At 39.7% G+C, this 21,374-nt stretch overlaps 1 long non-coding RNA gene across 6 annotated transcripts in view; it reads left to right on the top strand.

Annotated features, from left to right (window-relative positions):
* LOC132540892 (uncharacterized) overlaps positions 1 to 21,374 on the top strand; it is a 232,854-nt gene that overhangs the window by 25,991 nt on the left and 185,489 nt on the right. For all 6 annotated transcript variants that reach the window (XR_009552046.1, XR_009552043.1, XR_009552047.1 and 3 more), the window contains exon 2: positions 17,213 to 17,350. This is a non-coding gene — a long non-coding RNA (uncharacterized LOC132540892). The remainder of the gene's footprint in view (positions 1 to 17,212; positions 17,351 to 21,374) is intronic.

Here is a 21,374-nt window from a genome sequence, read left to right as displayed (position 1 = left end):
TGTCTTTCCCCTTAATAAACAGACTTTGGGGACTGGCTAGTGGCACAGCTAGTTGAGTGCATGTGTTACTGTGCACAAGGACCCAGGTTCAAGTCCCTGGTCCCCACCTGCAGAGGGGAAGCTACATGAGCAGTTGAAGCAGTATTGCAAGTATCTATTTTTCTCTTTCCCTTTCTGTCCCCTCTTACCACTCAGTTTCTCTTAGCCTCTATCCAATAAATAAAATTAATAGATAATTATTATTTTTAAAGTTTCTAATAAGGGATCAATAGTTTATAGGCAATAGTAAATACAGTTGCTGGTACTTGTGTAAAATTTCTCAGTTTCTGCAAAATACTCTAACCCCTTACCTGGTTTCTCCTTCACCATTATGTTCCAGGACCTGAAACCCTCCCTCCCCCTAGAGTCTTTTACTCTAGTGCAATACACAAAACCCAGTCCAAGTTTGGCTTTGTTTCCCTTTCTGTTCTTATTTTTCAACTTCTGTCCATGAGTGAGATCATCACATATTCATCTTTCTCTTTCTGGCTTATCTCACTTAACATGATTCCCTCAAGCTCCATCCCAGATGAGGTGAAGAAACTGAATTCATTATTCTTAATAACTGATAAGTATCCCATTGTGTATATATATCACAACACTCTCAGCCATTCATCTGTTGTTAGACACCTAAATTGCTCCCAGGTTTTGACTACTACAAATTATTTTGTAAGTATTTTATTTATTTATTTTGGATAGAAACAGAAATTGAGAGGGAAGGGGAAGATACAGAGGAAGAGAAAGAGATGCCTGTAGTCCTATTTCACTGCATGTGAAGCTTCCCCCCTAAGGTGTGGACTGAGGGCTTGTCTCTGGATCCTTGTGAAAATGTGTGTGCTTAAGTGGTGACCACCACCCAGCCCCTAAAATAAATAAGAACAAACAAACAAATAAAACAAAAGGAAAATTAGCAAGTCACCATTAAAAAAAAACAACAACTCACAGACTTAGAAATCATGTTGGCTTTCAGTTTTTCTTCCATGCACTATGTAGGCCGATCCTAGTCCATATACTGATAATATTCCTCTCTGTGCTTATTTCCTCTCTGTGTCTAGTGGTAAAGGCAGGTTCCCTCTCTCTAGCATATTCAGGTTTCAAAATTCCCTTTAAAAACTGTTGTGGGTTCTCTTTCTCGTGGTTCAGCCGGAACAACAGCAGTGGCCATCTTCACTGGAGCAGAGTGACTCACACTGGACTCATATCCATACCCATCATGGTGGCATGTGTTTTCTGAAATGGCTTAAATTAAGGGGGTTACACAAGTCATTACCTCAAGTCATCAAAATAGTGATTAACTCAATCACCATGACATTAAGCCAGCTGTTTCCCCAGGGAATGTAAAATTGGAAACCAATGCTGCAGTGTGCTGGCTCAGCTAGTGTTTTTCATGAAGCAGAACTGAGTATGACAAGTGTCAATATTTACAACTGTTATCTTTCTGAGGGCAGTGGGCTACTTCACTTTTTGGGAGAAATGTTTCTGGGTACGTCGGAAATGCCCATGTTTTTCTATGTAGAAGTGTGTCATGACTTTTCTCACAACTCAATAAAATGTTCAGGATAAGGAGAAAAAGGAAAAGAGAGTATCTAGGTCTGGGAGAAAACACTTAAAATATTTTCTATTTATTTATGTGTTTATTTTTACCAAAGCACTTTTAAGCTCTGGCTGATAGTGGTGTAGGAGATTGAACCTGGGACCTCAGAGCCTCAGACATCACAGTCTGTTTGCATAACCATTAGGCTATCTCCCACCACAGAAAATCACATTTCTTAATTTATTTTACTGGGGAGGTTATGAATTACAGTACAGTTTATTGACACGTGTTAAATTTCTCATCTCCCCCTAATAGATATCTGCAAAGCAATCTCAGCCCTGACTCAAGTCCCTTTCCATCTTCTTGTACCAGGACCTCAAAGTCCCCACCCTAGACCCCTCCTTGAAGCACTTTTTCTTTTTTTTCTTTTTTATTGAAGCACTTTTGTAAATATGTTGACCAGGTTAAAGTTTAGATCATTAAATATCTCGTAAATTTCTTCTGCAGCAACAATGACAGAGGAAACTGGGTTAGTTTCATTTTATATAGAACGTTCTACTGCTAAACATGATGTTTCTGGAGATTAAAAACACTTTTCTTAGTGTTGAACTAATCTTATAAAGGTGCTATAGAAAACTTAAAAAATATGTTGATCTTTTCTACCCAACTAATTGAATTTGATAATTTTTTTTTTGAATTTGATAACTTATTGATGAAACCACAACCGTAAGTTTTCTTCAAGCTTAAAGTGCTTATGTTTAGGTACTGTAGCAATAATAATTTCAGGCTTTTCAACCAAATGAATGCTTCACAGATACTACAACCAAAGGACTTGGGGAGATTTTTTTCTTTGTGATTCCAACCAAAAAGAAGAAGGAGGAAGAGGAAGAGGAGGAGGAGAAGCAGAAGGAGGAAGAGGAGGAGGGGGAGTGTGAGGGGGAGGAGGGGGAGGAGGGGAAGAAGAGAATATATATATTTTTATTTAAGAAAGGATAAATTAACAAAACCATAGGGTAGGAGGGGTACAACTCCACACAATTCCCACCACCCAATCTCCATATCCCACCCCCTCCCCTGACAGCTTTCCCATTCTCTATCCCTCTGGGAGCATGGACCCAGGGTCTTTGTGGGTTGCAGAAGGTGAAAGGTCTGGCTTCTGTAATTGCTTCCCCGCTGAACATGGACATTGACTGGTCAGTCCATACTCCCAGTCTGCCTCTCTTTTTCCCTAGTAGGGTGGGTCTCTGGGGAAGCGGAGCTCCAGGACACATTGGTGGGGTCTTCAGTCCAGGGAAGCCTGGCCGGCATCCTGATGGCATCTGGCACCTGGTGGCTGAAAAGAGAGTTAACATACAAAGCCAAACAAATTGTTGAGCAATCATGGACCCAAAGCTTGGAATAGTGGAGAGGAAGTGTTAGGGGGGGTACTCACTGCAAACTCTAGTGTACTTCTGTTTTCAGGTATATTTTTTGCACTAGTTTATGGATACGTGTCAACATAAGGTCTCTCTCACAGAACCTGGTCTATATCTAGGTTTTGGGACTTTGTTAGAAAGTGAATCACCTGGGATGGAATTAGAGAATACTATGAAAGGAAAGGTCTCACCTGAGTAATGAAGCTGAGGGGTTGTCATTCCACACGTGAAGTCTCTGGACACAGTCTGAGCTGAAGCATGTTGAGGTGGCAATCGTTGCATTGATTAGGTTGTGATCGACAGATGCAATATTATTTGATATGGATTGGGAGAGGCATGCGGGAAAGTGGGCCCTATCCTAAGGTTTTTTTAAAAAGATATGAGTACCATGGAGCTGAGCAATGCACACATTATCATGATCAAGGACCCAGGTTCAAGCCCCTGGTCCCCACCTACAAGGTAAGGCAGGTCTACAGGTCACTTCATGAGCAGGTAAGGCAGGTCTACAGGTCACTCTCTTTCTCTCTCCTTTTTTTTTTTTTTAAATATCTTTATTTATTGGATAGAGACAGGCAGAAATTGAGAGGGTAGAGGGAGATAGAGATGAAGAGAGAAAGAGACACTTGCAGCTCTGCTTCATCACTCACAAAGCTTTCCCCCTTCAGGTGGGGACTGGGGGCTCTAACCTAGGTCCTTTCACATTGCAACATTGTAACAACTAGCTCATCCAATACCCAGCCCCATCTCTTCTGCCTCTAAATTTTCTCTCTGTCCTATCAAATAAAAATAGAAACCAAAAATAAAAGAAAGAGAGAGAGAGAGAGGAAGTGGCCACCAGGAGACCCAGCAATAACCCTAGTGACAAATAAATAAACAATATATATAAAAGAAACAAGCATTGCAGTGTAGTCTCACTACTAGATTGTTAAGATCTTGCTAAAATCTTAATTACTTTCCCTTTTTAAAGAGTCTTTAAATTGAAATATTGTGGGTGGGGGAGACAGCATAATGGTTATGCAAACAGACTCTGATGCCTGAGGCTCCTAAGTCCCAGGTTCAATCCCCCGCACCACCATAAGCCTGAGCTGAGCAGTGCTCTGGTGTTTCTCTCTCTCTCCTCTCTTCATCTCTCAAAAATAAAATTAATTAAAAAAAATTTAAAAAAAAATTGAAATATTGTATGACAAGACTGTACAATTTTACATCTTTCCAAAACAGGTGTCAGCATACTTCATCCTTCAGAGTGCCTCCTGTCTCCAATGGAGTCAAATTCCCAACTCCCACCCCAACGCCTTGAATCAATAGCATTTGTGAAATAAACCATGATTTGTTAATGTTTCACCCTGGATCTTCCCTTGCTTTGCACCTTAAATCCTCCTTATGGGTATGACCATGTGTTTTTGTACTCCTGGTTTATTTTACTTAGGATGACCACCTCCCATTCTATCCATACTGTAGCAGAAGACAAGAACACATCTCTTCTTATAACTGAGTAAGATTCTATTATGATCCATTTGCATGTGGTGAAAGTGGTTCAGTTTCACTCTTCTACATATTACAACTCAATTTGCCAACACCATTTGTTGAAGATACCGTCTTTCTCCATTTAATAGTTTGGGCCCACTTGTCAAGAATTAGATATCAATAGGTGTGGATACTTATTTCACCTCATCTTAGATGGAGCTTGAAGGAATCATGTTAAGTGAGATAAGCCAGAAAGAGAAGGATGAATATGGGATGATCTGACTTATGGACAGAAGTTGAAGAAATAAGAACGGAAAGGGAAACCACAAAACAGAACTTGGACACATTGCACTAAAATAAAAGACTCTGGGGAGTAGGGTGGGCTTTCAAGTCCTGGAGCATAATGAAGGAGGACCTAGGCTGGGGGTGACAGGGTTTTGCTGAGAAGTGAGAAATTTTACTATCCCCCTAATAAAAATATATTAAAAAGATTCCATTATGTTTATAGACTCATTTTTGGTTTTATATCATGTACCTTTCACATAATTTTGGATCATACCATAACGTGTGCACTTTAACTTTACATACTATTCATGAGTGGTTTCTCAGTTCTGAGAAATTTCTTTGGAATATGTTTGACTACAAACATGCCAGGCTATTTCATGCTACTCATTATTGGATATTTCTTTTTTAAATTTACTTTAATTTTGTTTGAGGAAAAAAAAACACTTTAGTATTGGCCTTAAAAAAAGAAAATCATCCAGTGTAAGAGCTGAATTACAAAGGCCAAGGCCATTTCTATTCTTTTTTGTGGTTCAACAAAATTGAATGCATTTATTGAATGAAAATTAGTTATCCTCAGATATATTTTATGCCAGGTAGTCTTATATGACATTCTTCACCAATAACTTATGAAACAACTATCTGAGGTTACTGTATATAGGGAAATATGTTGACTTCTGTTTATATTTTCAGTGGTTCCTTTCCCATATCTATTTTTTTAATTTTTATTTACTTATTTAAAAAGAAGACATTAACAAAACTGTAGGATAAGAGGGGTACAACTCCACACAATTCACACCACCAGATCTCCATATCCCATCTCCTCCCTTGATAGCTTTCCTATTCTTTATCCCTCTGGGAGTATGGACCCAAGGTAATTGTGGGTTGCAGAAGGTGGAAAGTCTGTCTTCTGTAATTGCTTCCCTGCTGAACATGGGTGTTGAATAGTTGACCCATACTCCCAGCCTGCCTCTCTCTTTCCCTAGTAGGTTGGGGCTCTGGGGAAGCAGAGCTCCAGGACACATTGGTGGGGTCATCTGTCCAGGGAAATCTGGTCGGCATCATGCTAGCATCTGGAACCTGGTGACTGAAAAGAGAGTTAACATACAAAGCCAAACAATTGTTGAGCAATCATGGACCTAAAGGCTTGAACAGTGCAGATGAAGTGTTGGGGGGTACTCACTGCAGACTATTGTGTACTTATGCTTTCAGGTATATATTTTGCCCTAGTTTATAGATATGTGTGAACATGTGCTCTATCTCAAGGGACCTGGTCTATATCTAGGTTTCGGGACTTTGTTAGAAAGTGAACCGCCTGGAATGTAATTAGAGAATCCTATGAAAGGGAAGGTCTTACCCGAGTAATGAAGCTGAAGGGTGTCATTCCACACCTGAAGTCTCTGGACAAAGTCTAAAGTGAAGCATGCTGAGGTGGCACTCATTACATTGATTAGGTTGGGATTTGTAGATGCATTATTATTTGAACTGAAAGAACTATACTATAGTATGAACTGAAAGAAGCATGCAGGAAAGTGGGTCCCACCCTAAGGTTCCAACTGGGGAAAATATAGGCTCTATAGTGGAAATGTGAGGTTCCTGCTGTCTTAGGGTTCAAGAAGACAATAGATAGTTATTGCTGTAATCACATTATTTGGTAATTGGGTTAACTTTGAAAAATCCCTTTGTTAGGATTTGCTGTATCATATCCAGCATCACCATAATTTATGTCCTTTGACATTATTTGTATATAGCTGTGCCACCAGTTTCTTTTGTTCCCCGTGGTCTAGGCTTTTGAGAGAGTCAACATATCAAATACTCAGCCTATGTATTAAAAAGATTCAGTCTGTGCTTTAAAAAGTTTGAGACTTACAACTTTTCCCCTCTCACATTACTTAAATAGTGAGATATGTCTACAAATTAATAGGAGTGTACATAAACACCATTCCCACCACCAAAAGACTGTTTCCCATTCCATCCACCCCTTCTCTGTCACCCCAGGAAGCTGAATATCCACCCTCACCCTTACCCCAGGAAGCTGAATATCCACCCTCACCTTACTTAAATAGTGAGATATGTCTACAAATTAATAGGAGTGTACATAAACACCATTCCCACCACCAAAAGACTGTTTCCCATTCCACCCACCCCTTCTCTGTCACCCCAGGAAGATGAATATCCACCCTCACCCTTACCCTCACCCCAGGGTTTTTATGTTGGTACCCTACTCTAGATTTAGTCAAATCCTGCTTTTAGTGTACCTTTCTGTTCTTCTTTCTCATCTTCTGTTGATGAGTGGGATCACCCCATACTCATCTTTATCTTTCTGACCTAGCTCACTTAACGTAATTCCTTCTAGCTCCATCCAAGATGGGTCAGAGAAGGTGCATTCATTGTTCTTAATAACTGCATAGTATTCCATTGTGTATATATATCACAGCTTTCTAAGCCACTCATCTGTTGTTGGGCACCTGGGTTGCTTCCAGGTTTTAGCTATTATGAATCGTGCTGCGATGAACATAGGAGTACACACCTCTTTTTGGTTGGGTATTATGGAGTCCTTGGGGTATATCCCTAGGAGAGGAATTACTGAGTCATATGGGAGGTCCATGTCTAGCCTTGTGAGAGTTCTCCAGACTGCTCTCCACAAAGGCTGGACCAATTTACATTCCCATCAGTGCAGAAGGGTTCCTCTGTTCCCACAGCTTCTCCAGCATTTGTTGCTGCTGTCCTTTTTGATGTATGCCCTTCTCACAATGTTGTCTTTATTTGCATTTCTCTGACAATCAATGACCTGGAGCAATTTTTCATATGTTTCTTAGCCTTTTGGATCTCTTCCGTAGTGAATTTTCTGTTCATATCCTCTGCCCATTCTTGCATTGTGGTCATTTGATTATTTGCTGCTAAGGTTGCTGAGCTGTTTATATATTTTGGTGATTAGTCTCTTCTCTGATGTATGGCATGAGAATAACTTCTCCCATTCTGTAAGGGGTCTCCTTGTTTGTTTGATAGTTTCTTTGGCTGTGCAGAAGCTTTTCAATTTGATGTCATCCCATTGATTTGTTTCTGCATTAGTCTTCCTTGCAATTGGGTTTGTTTCATCAAAGATGTCCTTGAGGTTTAGGTGGAAAAGTGTTCCACCAATGTTTACCTCTAAGTATTTGATAGTTTCTGGTCTAACATCCAGGTCCTTGATCCATTTGGAGTTGATTTTTGTTTCTGGTGAGATAAGGTGGTTCAGTTTCATTTTTCTGCATGTTTCAATCCAGGTTTCCCAGCACCATGTATTTAAGAGAGCCTCCTTTTTCCATTTTATATTTTAGGCCCATTTATCAAAGATTAGATGTCCATAGGTGTGGGGGTTTAGTTCTGGGCTTTCAATTCTGTTCTACTGGTCTGTGTGGGTATTTTTGTTCCAGTACCAGGCTGTTTTGATGATGATGGCCTTATAATATAGTTTGAGATCTGGGAGTGTGATGCCTCCATTTCTGTTTCTTTTCCTCAAGATTGTTTTGGCAATTATGGGTATTTTCTGGATCCAGTTAAATAATTGCAGTTTATGTTCTATTTTCTTAAAGAAGCTTGGTGGAACTTTTGATGGGTATTGCATTAAATTTGTATATGGCTCTTGGGAGAATATTCATTTTGATAATATTAATTCTTCCAATCCATGAGCATGGGATGTCTTTCCATTTCTTGGTTATCAGTTTCTATTTCCTTGAATAGTGACTCATAGTTTTCAGTATACAAGTCTTTTACTTCTTTGTTCAGGTTTATTCCTAGTTATTTAATTGATTTTGCTGTAACAGTGAATAGGAGTGATTTCTGGATATCTTCTTCTTCTACAGATTTAGTGTTTGCATAAAGAAATGTAACTGATTTTTGTACATTGATTTTGTGGCCTGACACCTTGCTATATTTCCTAATAACTTCCAGTAGTGTTCTGCTGGATTCCTTAGGTTTTTCTATGTATACTATCATATCATTGCCAAAAGTGAGGGCTTGACTTCTTCCCTTCCAATCTATATTTCTCTGATTTCTTTCTCTTGCCTGATTGCTATGGCAAGAACTTCCAATACTATGTTGAAAAATAATGGTGAGAGTGGACAGCCCTATCTAGTCCCAGATCTGAGGGGGAATGCTTTCAGCTTCTGTCCATTGAGTATGATGTTGTCTGTAGGTTTGCTATATATGGATTCCACTATCTTGAGGAATTTCCCATCTATTCCCATTTTTTGTAGTGTTTTGAACATGAATGGGTGTTGGATTTTGTCAATGGCTTTTTCTGCATCTATTGCAATAATCATGTGGTGTTTGGTTTTGCTTTTATTGATGTGGTGAATGACATTGATTGACTTACGATTGTTGATCCAGCCTTGCATTCCTGGGATAAATCCCAGTTGGATGTGGTGAAAATGTTTTTGATGTACTGCTATATCCAGTTGGCCAGGATCTTGTTTATTATTTTGGCATCTATGCTTATTAAAGATGTTGGTCTGTAGTTTTTCTTTTTTGTTGTGCCCCTATCTGCTTTTTTTTTCTTTAGTACTATTTTTTTTTTTTTACTGGGGAACTAATGTTTTACATTGAACAGTAAGTACAATAGTTTGTACATGCATAACATTCCCCAGATTCCCATATAACAATGCAACCCCCACTTGTTCCTCTGAATCCTTCTTGGACCTGTATTCTCCCCGTCCACCCAAACCCACCCCAGAGTCTTTTACTTTGGTGAGATATGCCAATTCCATTTCAGGTTCTACTTGTGTTTTCTTTTCTGATCTTGTTTTTAAACTTCTGCCTGAGAGTGAGATCATCCCATATTCATCCTTCTGTTTCTGACTTATTTCACTCAACATGATTTTTTCAAGGTCCATCCAAGATCAGCTGAAAACGGTGAAGTCACCATTTTTTACAGCTGAGTAGTATTCCATTGTGTACATATACCACAACTTGCTCAGCCACTCATCTGTTGTTGGAAACCTGGGTTGCTTCTAGATTTTGGCTATTACAAATTGTGCTGGTAAGAACATATGTGTACACAGATCTTTTTGGATGGATATGTTGGGTTCCTTAGGATCTATCCCCAGGAGAGGAATTGCAGGATCATAGGGTAGGTCCATTTCTAGCCTTCTGAGAGTTCTCCAGACTGTTCTCCACAGAGGTTGGACCAATTGACATTCCCACCAGCAGTGTAGGAGGGTTCCTTTGACCCCACACCTTCTCCAGCATTTGCTGCTGTTACCTTTTCTGATGTATGACATTCTCATAGGAGTGAAGTGGTATCGCATTGTCTTTATTTGCATTTCTCTGACAATCAGAGACTTGGAGCATTTTTTCATGTGTTTCTCGGCCTTTTGGATCTCTTCTGTGGTGAATATTCTGTCCATGTCCTCCCCCCATTTTTGGATGGGGTTATTTGTTGTCTTGTTGTTGAGTTTGGCAAGCTCTTTATATATGTTGGTTATTAAACTCTTATCTGATGTATGGCATATAAAGATCTCCCATTCTGTGAGGGGTCTCTTGGTTTGGGTAGTGGTTTCTTTTGCTGTGAAGAAGCTTTTTAATTTGATGTAGTCCCATATAGTTGGCCAACTAGTAGAACAAGCTAATACTATAACTGAACTGAAGAAAGTGGATCAAGGACTTGGATGTTAGACCACAAACTATCAGATACTTAGAAGAAAATATTGGCAGAACTCTTTTCCGCATAAATTTCAAAGACATTTTCAATGAAACGAATCCAATTACAAAGAAGACTAAGGCAAGTATAAACATATGGGACTACATCAAATTAAAAAGCTTCTTCACAGCTATTTCAGCTTTCATTGCTCTAATTACCTCCAGGTAGCTGGTATTTTTCTTGAGGACCTCATCTGTTGTTTCCCTAATTATGATTGCCCTTTCCTCCCTCGTTGTCTTCATTTCTGTGATTATTAGGCTTACTATTTCTTGCATACTTTTCTTATCTATGGTTACTTCTGACTGATTTGTAGTTTCTCCTGGGCTCCTGTCTTGATTCATTGTGGTAGCAGTTTTGCTTGCTCTTGATTTAACCATTTTTTTATTGATTTTTTTTTATTTTTCTGTTCTGTCGTTCTTCAGTTGTTGTGTTTTGAGTACAAGCCACACTACACTAAATACCTTTATGACAAATGCAGTCACCAACCTCAGAAACTACAACAATAGTAACTGAACCTAGGATTGATGCAGTTTAACCAATACCATTTAGCCAAACATCACCTCCAGTCCATGGAAAAATAACAACTAAATACAAAATAAAATGAAAGAGACAGGAAAAAAGGGAAAGCAAGAATAGATAATTATGCAAATCTACTGTCCACTATAAGTTATAGGGATTGAAATAAGAGAAAGGGAAGTAGAGAAGACCCACACACATAGAGTCCACTCCGAGTCAGATTTTTTCCCCCAAATAATTCACAAGCAAGTATCAATGAATTCGGAAAACAAAAGAATGAGGAATGATGCGAAGAATAAAAAAAGAAAAAGAAAGAAAGAAGAAAAAATGAAGAGCAGTGAAAGGAAACTTTTTTTTTTTAAATTAGCTAGGAGGAGGGAAAAAGGAGAGTGGAGAGAAGAGGTAGCAGTGGATAGGACACCCAGTCACCTAGCAATGGAAAAAACAACAATGGTTAATTTTGGTCAACCTGAAGAAGGTGGGTGGAAAAGGGATACATGTATATAGTAATAGTCATAATAAAATAAAATAAAATAAAATAGAAAATCCCTAACAATCAGTCTGCAGCTTGGACTGCTTGATTGGCTGCAGGTAGCCTGAGCAAAGTTAATTGTGAGAAGTATCTAAAAAAAAAAAAAAAAAAATTTCCTCCAGGTAGTCTTCCCAGGCAGGTGTTGGTATGATTCTAAATTCTGCTTATAAGACCTTCTGTTTTGATCATCACGTTAGGTTTGCTTGTATTGCTTAACGCTGTGGTCTATTTACATAATTATTGTTTTAATTGTTTTAATCCCCACTGGTTAACGCTCTTTTTCCACTCTACCCCCTCTCCTAGTCACACCCTGTTTTCCACAATTTAATCTCCATTGGTTTGCACTCTTTTTGCTCCACCCTCTCTATGTCACACCCTGTTTTTACACCCTACCACTTCCTTCCTGGAGAGTATAAATGCAGATGAATAAAGCCAGCATTGCATTGCATTGCATTGCACCCCAGCTCGGCCATGAGTCCTGGTCATCTCTCTCCCACCCTGGAAGCTAGCCTGGTAGGCAGGGATGAGGCTCTGATTGGTCAGGTATTTTGTCACTCAACTAGAGCTGCAGCCACTTAAAAAAAAAGAGCAAAGTTAAAAGAAGAGGGTTGGAATGATACACTGGTAAAGAAAATAGCTCAGTGGGGAACCTGCTAGGAGTGGCTGTGCTGCCCCTGCAGGCTTGTACTGGGGTGTGTGTGTGGGGGGGTGATCTGAGAAATAATCAAAGGATTTTCCTTTGTCCCCCTGATCTCTGTTTGTCAGCCCAAGAGAGAATTATGGAACTGTATTTTGGTGGCACTCTGACCAGCCCGTTTTCAACCTCCTACAGACAGCCCAATATCTTACCAGATCCAGCAGATTCTGGGTTGCAAGCTGCTGACTCTTGGAGCTCACGGCAGCTGTGGGTCCAAAGTTGCCATCTTGGCTCCACCTCTGCCAACATCATTTCTACCAGGACCATATTTAGGCTGTTTTCTCATCTTCTTTGGGCCTTTTTAGGACTTGGGTCAGTAATTGGGCTAGAGAACTGGGAAAGTCATTTCTTCTTGTCAGCCTCTAATGACATTTCTCTTGCACTGACAGACATGTCTGTTTGCTTCAGTCTCAAATTAGATTTAATTCCAATAAAAAAAAGGGGGGGAGTTATTGCCTATATTCTCTATACTTGGGTCAACAAGGACACACAATGATTGTTGTTTGCTTTACATTTGCTTCCTTTCCTGTGGATTTCTTTCTCTTAACAGTTCTGCTAAGGCAGGGAGGCTGACTTCTAAGGTTCTAGCTATTGGTTCCCTTTGCTGTAAATATAATTTATGCAACTCCAATCATGACATGTTTTTTCTCACCCTTAATCATGGAAACAGTTTTGGTAGTGGATGTAATTGGAGGTTACATTATTTATTCTGTGCCACCAAATGGTATGCCAGTGCCTTAATTGGTTTTGTTAGAGTGAGCTTGAAGCCTTGGGTATATAAAGCAATTAAGAATTTTTCAGCATTCTACATTAATCATTGAAGCATAATAAATTCGTGATGGGTTGTGTGACGTACATATTTATGAAGCACAAGTAGATATGATTTATATGCATGTAACTGGGGGGTGGTCAAGAAAATGCAAACATCTTTGGGGTTGAGAAGAAGCACAGCAAATGTTCAGTTATTACTAAAATATCTGTCTTGAAACGAGTGGTCAATAAAGGTACAGTTAAACTCTTGCAATACTCACAAGGTTTACCTGTTTGAAGTTTTGCGCTAAGAGATTTTTACGTAGGATTTACATTTTTTTTTCTGTTCATCATTTCTACTAAATGTGTAAAGATATATATGTTTGTCAGTATCTTTCCACAATGGTAATGTTGTGTTTGATAGAGATAGAGAAGACAGAGAGGGAGAGCAAGAGAACACAGCACTGAAGCTTCCTTCAATGTGGTGGTGGCTAGACTTGACCCTGTGTCGTACACATGACAAAGCAGCACACTATCTAGCTGGGCTCTTTTTCCAGCCCACAGTTACAGTTTTAAGTCTGTAGAAGTATACTGGAAAAAATAAAAGGTATTCACAGATCTGGGCTTGAATTAACAGGCTGTTTTATTTATGATTGAGATTCACCAAATTCATATTTTTTAAAAATGTCTTTATTGGGGGACTAATGGTTTACAGTTGACAGTAAAATACAATAGTTTGTACATGTAATAGTATGTCCACTTAACAATACAGCTCCTACTAGGTCCTCCTCTGTCATCATGTTCCAGGAATTGAGCCCTTCCCCCCGCCCCAAAGTCTTTTACTTTGTTGTAATACACCAACTCCAGTCCAAGTTCTGCTTGGTGTTTTCCCTTATTTTATTTCTCTTATTTTTTCATTCAGGGCCCGATAGATATCTTGCCATTCTCCTCTGGCTTTTAGAGTTTGAGTGGAGAAGTCTGCTGATAGTCTTGTGGGTTTTCCCGTGTGTGACTTTGTTTTTCTCTTGCAGCCTTTAGGATCCTTTCTTTATCCTTGCTTCTTTTCTTTTTTTTATATGTTATTTTATTTATTCCTTTTTTGTTGCCCTTGCTTTTATTGTTGTAGTTATTATTGTTGTCTTTGTTGCATAGGACAGAGAGAAATGGAGAGAGGAGGGGAAGACAGAGAAGGGGATAGAAAGATAGACACCTGCAGACCTGCTTCACTGCCAGTGAAGTGACTCCCCTGCAGGTGGGGAGCTGGGGGATCGAACCGGGATCCTCACGCCAGTCCTTGCGTTTAGCACCACCTGTACTTAACCCACTGCGCTACCACCTGACTCCCTTCTTTGCTTCTTTTCATTGTAACTGTGATGTAGAGTGAAACAAGTTATTTTAACAATGGATAGGACACCTAACAATGGAGAAAACAATAACAGTTAATTTTGGTCAACCTGAAGTAAGAGGGGGAGGGGGGAAAGGGACGCACGTATATATAATAGTAATGATAGAATGGAGTAAAAAAGCCCTAACAGTCAGTCTGCAGCTTGGACAGTTCTGGATTGTCTCAGGCAGCCTGAACAAAGACAACCAATTTTAAGAAATATTAAAACAAAAAACCTCCAGGTAGTCTTTCCCAGGCAGGGGTGAGGCTCTGATTGGTCACATATTTTGTCACTCAGAGTTCCAGCCACATAGAAAAAACAGAGAGGGAAATCAAAAAGGAAAAGGATTGGAATTTTGGTAAAGAAAATAGCTCAGCAGGAAGACTGCTAGAAGTGGCTGTCCAGACCCTGGGGTCTGGTTCTGTGGTGGAGGGGAGGGATGAGCTTCAGAAATAATCAAAAGATTTTCTTTCTTTTTCCTCCATTTTCTAACCCAAGTGAGCTATAAGACTCTTCCTTGGTGTCACACTTAGGACCCCTTATTCACCCTCCTGCTGATGGCTCAGTATCCTACCCTATCCAGCCAATCCTAGGTCACAAGCTACTGCTTGTTGGAGCTCACAGCAGCAGCTGCCTCCAAGTCACCATCTTGACTCCGCCCCCCTAAGAACTTCTTATACTATGTTGAATAGTAATGGTGATAGTGGGCAGCCCTAATTAGTACCTAATATGAGAGGAAATGCTTCCAGTTTTTCACCACTGAGTATGATGTTGGCTGTGGGTTTGCTATATAGAGACTCCATCTATTTCCATTTTTTGTAGTATTTTGATCATAAAGGGATGTTGCATTTTGTCAAAGGCTTTCTCTGTATATGTTGATATAACTGTGGTTTTTTATTTGGTTTTATAGATGTGGTGGATCACATTGATTGATTGACATATATTAAACCAACCTTGCATCCCTGGGATAAACCCCACTTTGTCATAATGAACCATCTTTTTTAAAACTTTTTTAAAATTTTTTATTTAAGAAAGGATTAATTAACAAAACCATAGGGTAGGAGGGGTACAACTCCACACAATTCCCACCACCCAATCTCCATTTCCCACCCCCTCCCCTGATAGCTTTCCCATTCTTTATCCCTCTGGGAGCATGGACCCAGGGTCCTTGTGGGTTGCAGAAGGTAGAAAGTCTGGCTTCTGTAATTGCTTCCCCGCTGAACATGGGTGTTGACTGGTCGGTCCATATTCCCAGTATGCCTCTCTCTTTCCCTAGTAGGGTGGGGCTCTGGGGAAGCGGAGCTCCAGGACACATTGGTGGGGTCTTCAGTCTAGGGAAGCCTGGCCGGCATCCTGATGACATCTGGAACCTGGTGACTGAAAAGAGAGTTAACATACGAAGCCAAACAAATTGTTGAGCAATCATGGACTCAAAGCTTGGAATAGTGGAGAGGAAGTGTTAGGGGGGTACTCACTGCAAACTCTAGTGTACTTCTGCTTTCAGGTATATATTATGCAGTAGTTTACGGATACGTGTGAACATATGCTCTCTCTCACAGAAACTGGTGTATATCTAGGTTTTGGGACTTTGTTAGAAAGTGAACCACCTGTGATGAAATTAGAGTATACTATGAAAGGAAAGATCTCACCCGAGTAATGAAGCTGAAGGGTTGTCATTCCACACGTGAAGTCTCTGGACACAGTCTGAAGTGAAGCATGTTGAAGTGGCAATCGTTGTGTTGGTTAGGTTGTGATCGGCAGATGCAATATTATTTGATATGGATTGGGAGAGGCATATGGGAAAGTGGGCCCTATCCAAGGGTTCCAGGACTGGGGGAAGTAGGGGCTCTATAGTGGAGATGTGAGGTTCCTGCTGTCTTAGGGTTCAAAAAGACAATCGATAGTTAATGTTATCATCACATTATTTGGTAATTGGGTTAACTTTGAAAAGTCCTTTTGTTAGGGTTTGCTGTACAGTACCCAGTATCTTGTATATAGCTGTGCTATTGGTTGCTTCTGATCTACTTGGTCTAGGCTTTTGAGAGAGTCTGCATATCAATTACACAGCCTATATATTGAAAAGATTCAGTTTGTGTTTTGAAAAACTTCGAGACATACAATTGATTTTCCCCCTCTCGTATTAATTAACTAGTGATTTATATGACTACATTTTACTAGGAGTGTACATAAACACCATTCCCACCACCAAAAGACTGTGACCCATCCCTCCCACCCACTCCCATCCCCCACTGTCCCAGGAAGCTGCAGTCTTTTTAATATATTGCTGTATTTGGTTGGCTAGAATTTTATTCAATATTTTGGCATCTATGTTCTTTAGCGATATTCATCTGTAGTTTTTATTTTTTGTTGTATCCATGTCTGCTTTTGGTATCAGAATAATTTTGGCTTCTTAGAAGCTGGAAGGGACTATTCTTATGTCTTCAATCTTTTGGAAGAGTTTTAAAAGTAGAGGTATTAACTCTTCCTTGAAGGTTTTGTAGAATTCATTTGTAAAACCATCTGGTCCAGGATTTTATTCTTGGGAAGTTTTTTGATAACTGTTCCAATTTCTTTGACTATGATTGGTGTGTTCATATTTTCTAGTTCCTCGTTGTCTAATTTTGGAAGTTTGTATGTATCTAGAAACTTGTCCATTTATTCCAGGTTCTCTAGCTTTGTGACATATATTTGTTCGTAGAAGCCTCACATGATATGTTGGATTTTTTTTGGTGTCTGTTGTGGTATCTCCTCTTTCCTTTACAATCATATCCCTTTTATTTGTTTTGTGAGTCTGGCTGAGGGTTTGACAATTTTGTTTACTCTTTGAAAGAACCAGCATTTAGTTTCATTTAGCTACATTTTTTTTATATGTGACATCTATTTTTATGATCACAGCTATAAGAACAATCTTTCCACAGATCCTACCAAGATTCATGTTTACATAGTCACCATGGTTCCAGCACCATATGATTGAAACAAAGATGGATCATGGGAAGAAGAGAGCCTCTCTATAAAATGCTACTCCCTAGAAGACTGTCCAGGACAAGATGTCAAAGGTAGGCTTTTGTAGAGGGGTGACATAGTGGCAGTGATGGCTAACAACTGATCCTGTAGTGACCTTTCCAGAGAAGGCTCTTACTAATGAGCTTTTCTGTCAGTTCACTTTTTCACTTTATCCATTTCCTTCTGTGGACACAAGATTCACTCTGATATATGGATGACAAATAATATAGGAGGAATTTTATGTTGGCCTTTGCATTTTATTTCTTTCCCCTTTATTTTCTGCATGCTTCCACATAAGAGCTGGGTCTGTTTTTTCTTTTTTCTTTTTTTTTTTTTCCTCCAGGGTTATTGCTGGGCTCGGTGCCTGCACCATGAATCCACCGCTCCTGGAGGCCATCTTCCCCCCTTTTTGTTGCCCTAGTTGTTGCAGCCTCGTTGCGGTTATTATTGCCATTGTTGACATTGCTTTGTTGTTGGATAGGACAGAGAGAAATGGAGAGAGGAGGGGAAGACAGAGAGAGAGGGGAGAGAAAGATAGACACCTGCAGACCTGCTTCACCACCCGTGAAGCGACTCAGCAACTCCCCTGCAGGTGGGGAGCCGGGGCTCCAACCGGGATCCTTACGCCAGTCCCTGCGCTTTGCGCCACGTGCTTTCTTTCTTTTTTTTTTTTTTTATAACAAAGTTGTTAATTTTTTCCTACCTTTCCCTTTGGACTTTCTGTGTCTCAAGTATTATTTTTATATTTGTTGGTTCTTGTATTTCATTCAGTTGCAGGTTTTAGTGTCTTAGTTTAGTAATCACGGATCCTCTAGACAGTCATCCTTTTGGATCTTCTCCTCCCCAATATTTTCTGTTTATTTTTATGAGTGATAGAAGATGAGGGAAAGAATAAAAGTGAAAACCAAATTACCACTCAGCTCTGGCATATGGTGGTGCTAGGGTTTGAACCTGTGGTCTCTAAAGATTTCAGTCAGACAAATCTTATGCTTTAACTTTGAGCTATCTTGCCAGTCCATAATGTGAGCTCTCAGCTTTTCATGCTTTTCCAGAGGTCTACTACTTCTAGGTCAGAAGTAGCAAGAGAAAAGAGAAAGAGAGAAAGAGAGATAGAAAGAAAGAAAGAAAGAAAGAAAGAAAGAAAGAAAGAAAGGAAGAAAGAAAGAGAGAAAGAGAGAAAGAAAGAAAGAGGAAGTAAATCAAATTTCCTTCTAGAAACCAGTTTCCAAACTTTGAAACTCCTCAACCTCAGGCCAAGCTACCCTTTACTATGTACTTTCTGCTTTTTTCTTTCTATAATATATTTATAGGGAGACACAGATAAATAAATAAAGATGATTTTACTTCCTTACAGACAGAGGAACTGAAACGATAATTAGATTTCTCTGTTGGGGGCTCTGTCACTTGGACGCCACCCTGTGTTCTCATTTTTGATTCTGCCTTGTGCTGTATGCTTGACTCACCATGGAGGAAACCAGCCAGACTGCATCCTCTGATCAGACTGAGAGCTCTCCATTTCTTTTACTCCTTGTTAATTATCAGCACAAACAGCCCCCAGTGTGTTAAGACTTAAGAAAGTCTCACAACCCTTAAGCGATGAGGATAAGAAGTGAAGAATGAAAAGAAGAAGGAGGAGGAGGAGGAGGAAGAGAAAAGCTCTCTACTGTGGAAGCTAATTGTATGTTTTAATTAATTGTTTAATTAATTGCTCCAATTAGTTCCACTCTTTCCAGTTATGCTACTCTATAACATTGTCAGCTGGGATGCTTCTAAAAGTGGAAATTGCTGTAATGGTCAGGTGCTCATCGATTAAAACTCTTACTATGTGCAATTAGCTTCTCTTTCTATTTTCATGCTTCCCTGGGGAGTATGACAAGCAGCATGAATGCAGCCTCACGGCCACAGAGAGAATGGCATTGCTCCATTTCCATCGCTTTGATGGTGTTGAAACATGAGTTTTGTTGCAGGTGAATGGAATGTCTACTGTCTAAGAGAGTGCATTTAATAATGGGGTCTGAAGAGCTAGTTGTTCTCCTTTGCTTATTAAATTTTGTTATTTAAAATTTGACAAAGAAATAATAAAAAGAACAGTGAGTTTTCTATAATTAAATATTGGGGGAGGGAATGGTAGTGTACCTGGTTGAGCATTCTTGTTATGATGTGCAAGGACTTGGCTTCAAGCCTCTGCTCTCCACCTTCAGGGTGAAGCAGATCTATAGGTATCACTTTGTCTCTCTCCCTCTCTATCCCCCCTTTCCCTCTCAACTTCTCTGTCTCTATACAATAAATAACTAAATTATTTAAAAACTAAAGGCTAAAAATATTGTTTGGGAAGATGGTGTCAGAGTTGAGAACAGGGCTAGAAAGCTAGAGCAAGGCAGAGAGTAGCTCGCAAATATGGGAAAAGTATATAAATACTGTTAACTATAAACCCCATTGATCTGGCCTTGGCCTCATGTCTATTCATATTTATCACAGGAGCCCGTGTAACCTCTGTATCCCTCTCAATCTGAGTTTGCATTCCATGGTCACAGCTAGGAACATTCTAGGCTGCACTCATTTCAGGACCAGTCTTCCTCGGTGGCAGAGTATTTTTATTTTGACCCAGCCTCCTTCCAGAGAGTGGAGGCAGTTTCTACCATTGTTTTACATTGAGGGCTATGTCCTGTAGAATCCCAAGAGAGTTTATGATGTTGTTCCTGATGGAGATGACCAGTGATGGCAGAGAGAGGGATCTAGACCATCATATCTATATGGAAATCCAAGGATTCCCTGACTAGGGCCTAATGATGATGGGTGGCCTAGTAATGACCAAAAAGGACCATCATTAAAAAGTGATGGTCTCTTGCCCTTATCCAGCTTTTTAAAATAATAATTTTTAATTTTAATTTTTTTTTTTTTTTTGCTTCCAGGGTTATCGCTGGGGCTCTATGCCTGCACTGTAAATCCACTGCTCCTGGAAGCCATTTTCCCCATTTTTGTTGCCCTTGTTGCTAATTTTTTTATTGTTATTGCTGTTGGATAGGACAGACGGAAATTGAGAGAGGAAGGTGCAGACCTGCTTCACAGTTTGTGAAGTGACCCCTCACCCCCTGCAGGTGGAGAGCTGGGAGCTCCAACCCATCCTTAAGCAGGTCCTTGCGCTTCATCTCCAAGTGCACTTAACCCACTGAGCTACCTCCCCATGCAGCTTTTATAGTCCTTACTTTATCTGACACAACTAGACTTAGAGTGATTGAGGGAAGTGAAATAGGATTAGGTGAGTAGGGTATCTAGGTCTAAGTAGAAAATATTTGATTAAGTACCTAATGGTGTCTTTTTAGGTCTTTCCATTTGCTTGCTGCACTTATTGAGTCATTGTAGATGATTGCACACTTTTACTTTAAGGTATATATTTTCCCCTAACTTATGGATGCATAAGTTAGGGGAAAATATATACCTTATATCATGGGCCCTGATCTATATCTAGGTTCTGTGATTGTGTGAGGAAGTGCACCACCTAAAATGGAACTAAGAAGTCCAGTGAGCTAGGAAAGGTCTCATCAGAGTATTGGATCTGGAGGGTTGATATCACAGGACTGGCATCTCTGGACACAGTTTGAAATGAAACATGCCAAGGTAGCACTGTTTGTCTTGATTTGGTTGAGATCAGCAGATGCAGTATTAAATGGTATGGATCAAGAGAAGTGTGAAGGAAAATGAGAAAAACCCCAGAAGTTCCATAACTGGGAGATATATGGGTTTAACTCAGAATGAGGGAGGTTCCTTGCTGTTTCAGAGTTTAAGACAATAGATAATTATTGTTATAACCAAGTTACTTGGGAACTTCATTTACTTTGAAAATCCCATGGTTAGGATTTATTGTACTATACAAGACCATACCTGCATGTTTGCTATTGGGCTCAGGCAAAAATTAGTAAAGTCATGGGCCTCTTGGAAAATACCTGAAATAGACTTTCTAGCTTGTTTCAATATAAAGACCCCAAATCTCATCTGCTATAGTCTTATCTTTAGGTTTCTGATTATTAAATTATTTGTTCTGCTTTATATCTTAGTGCTTTTTAGTCACCAAGTTTC

The sequence above is a fragment of the Erinaceus europaeus genome, chromosome 10 (genome assembly GCF_950295315.1).
Source record: "Erinaceus europaeus chromosome 10, mEriEur2.1, whole genome shotgun sequence".
NCBI classification, from domain to species: domain Eukaryota; kingdom Metazoa; phylum Chordata; class Mammalia; order Eulipotyphla; family Erinaceidae; genus Erinaceus; species Erinaceus europaeus.
This window is presented reverse-complemented; position numbering and strand designations above follow the sequence as displayed.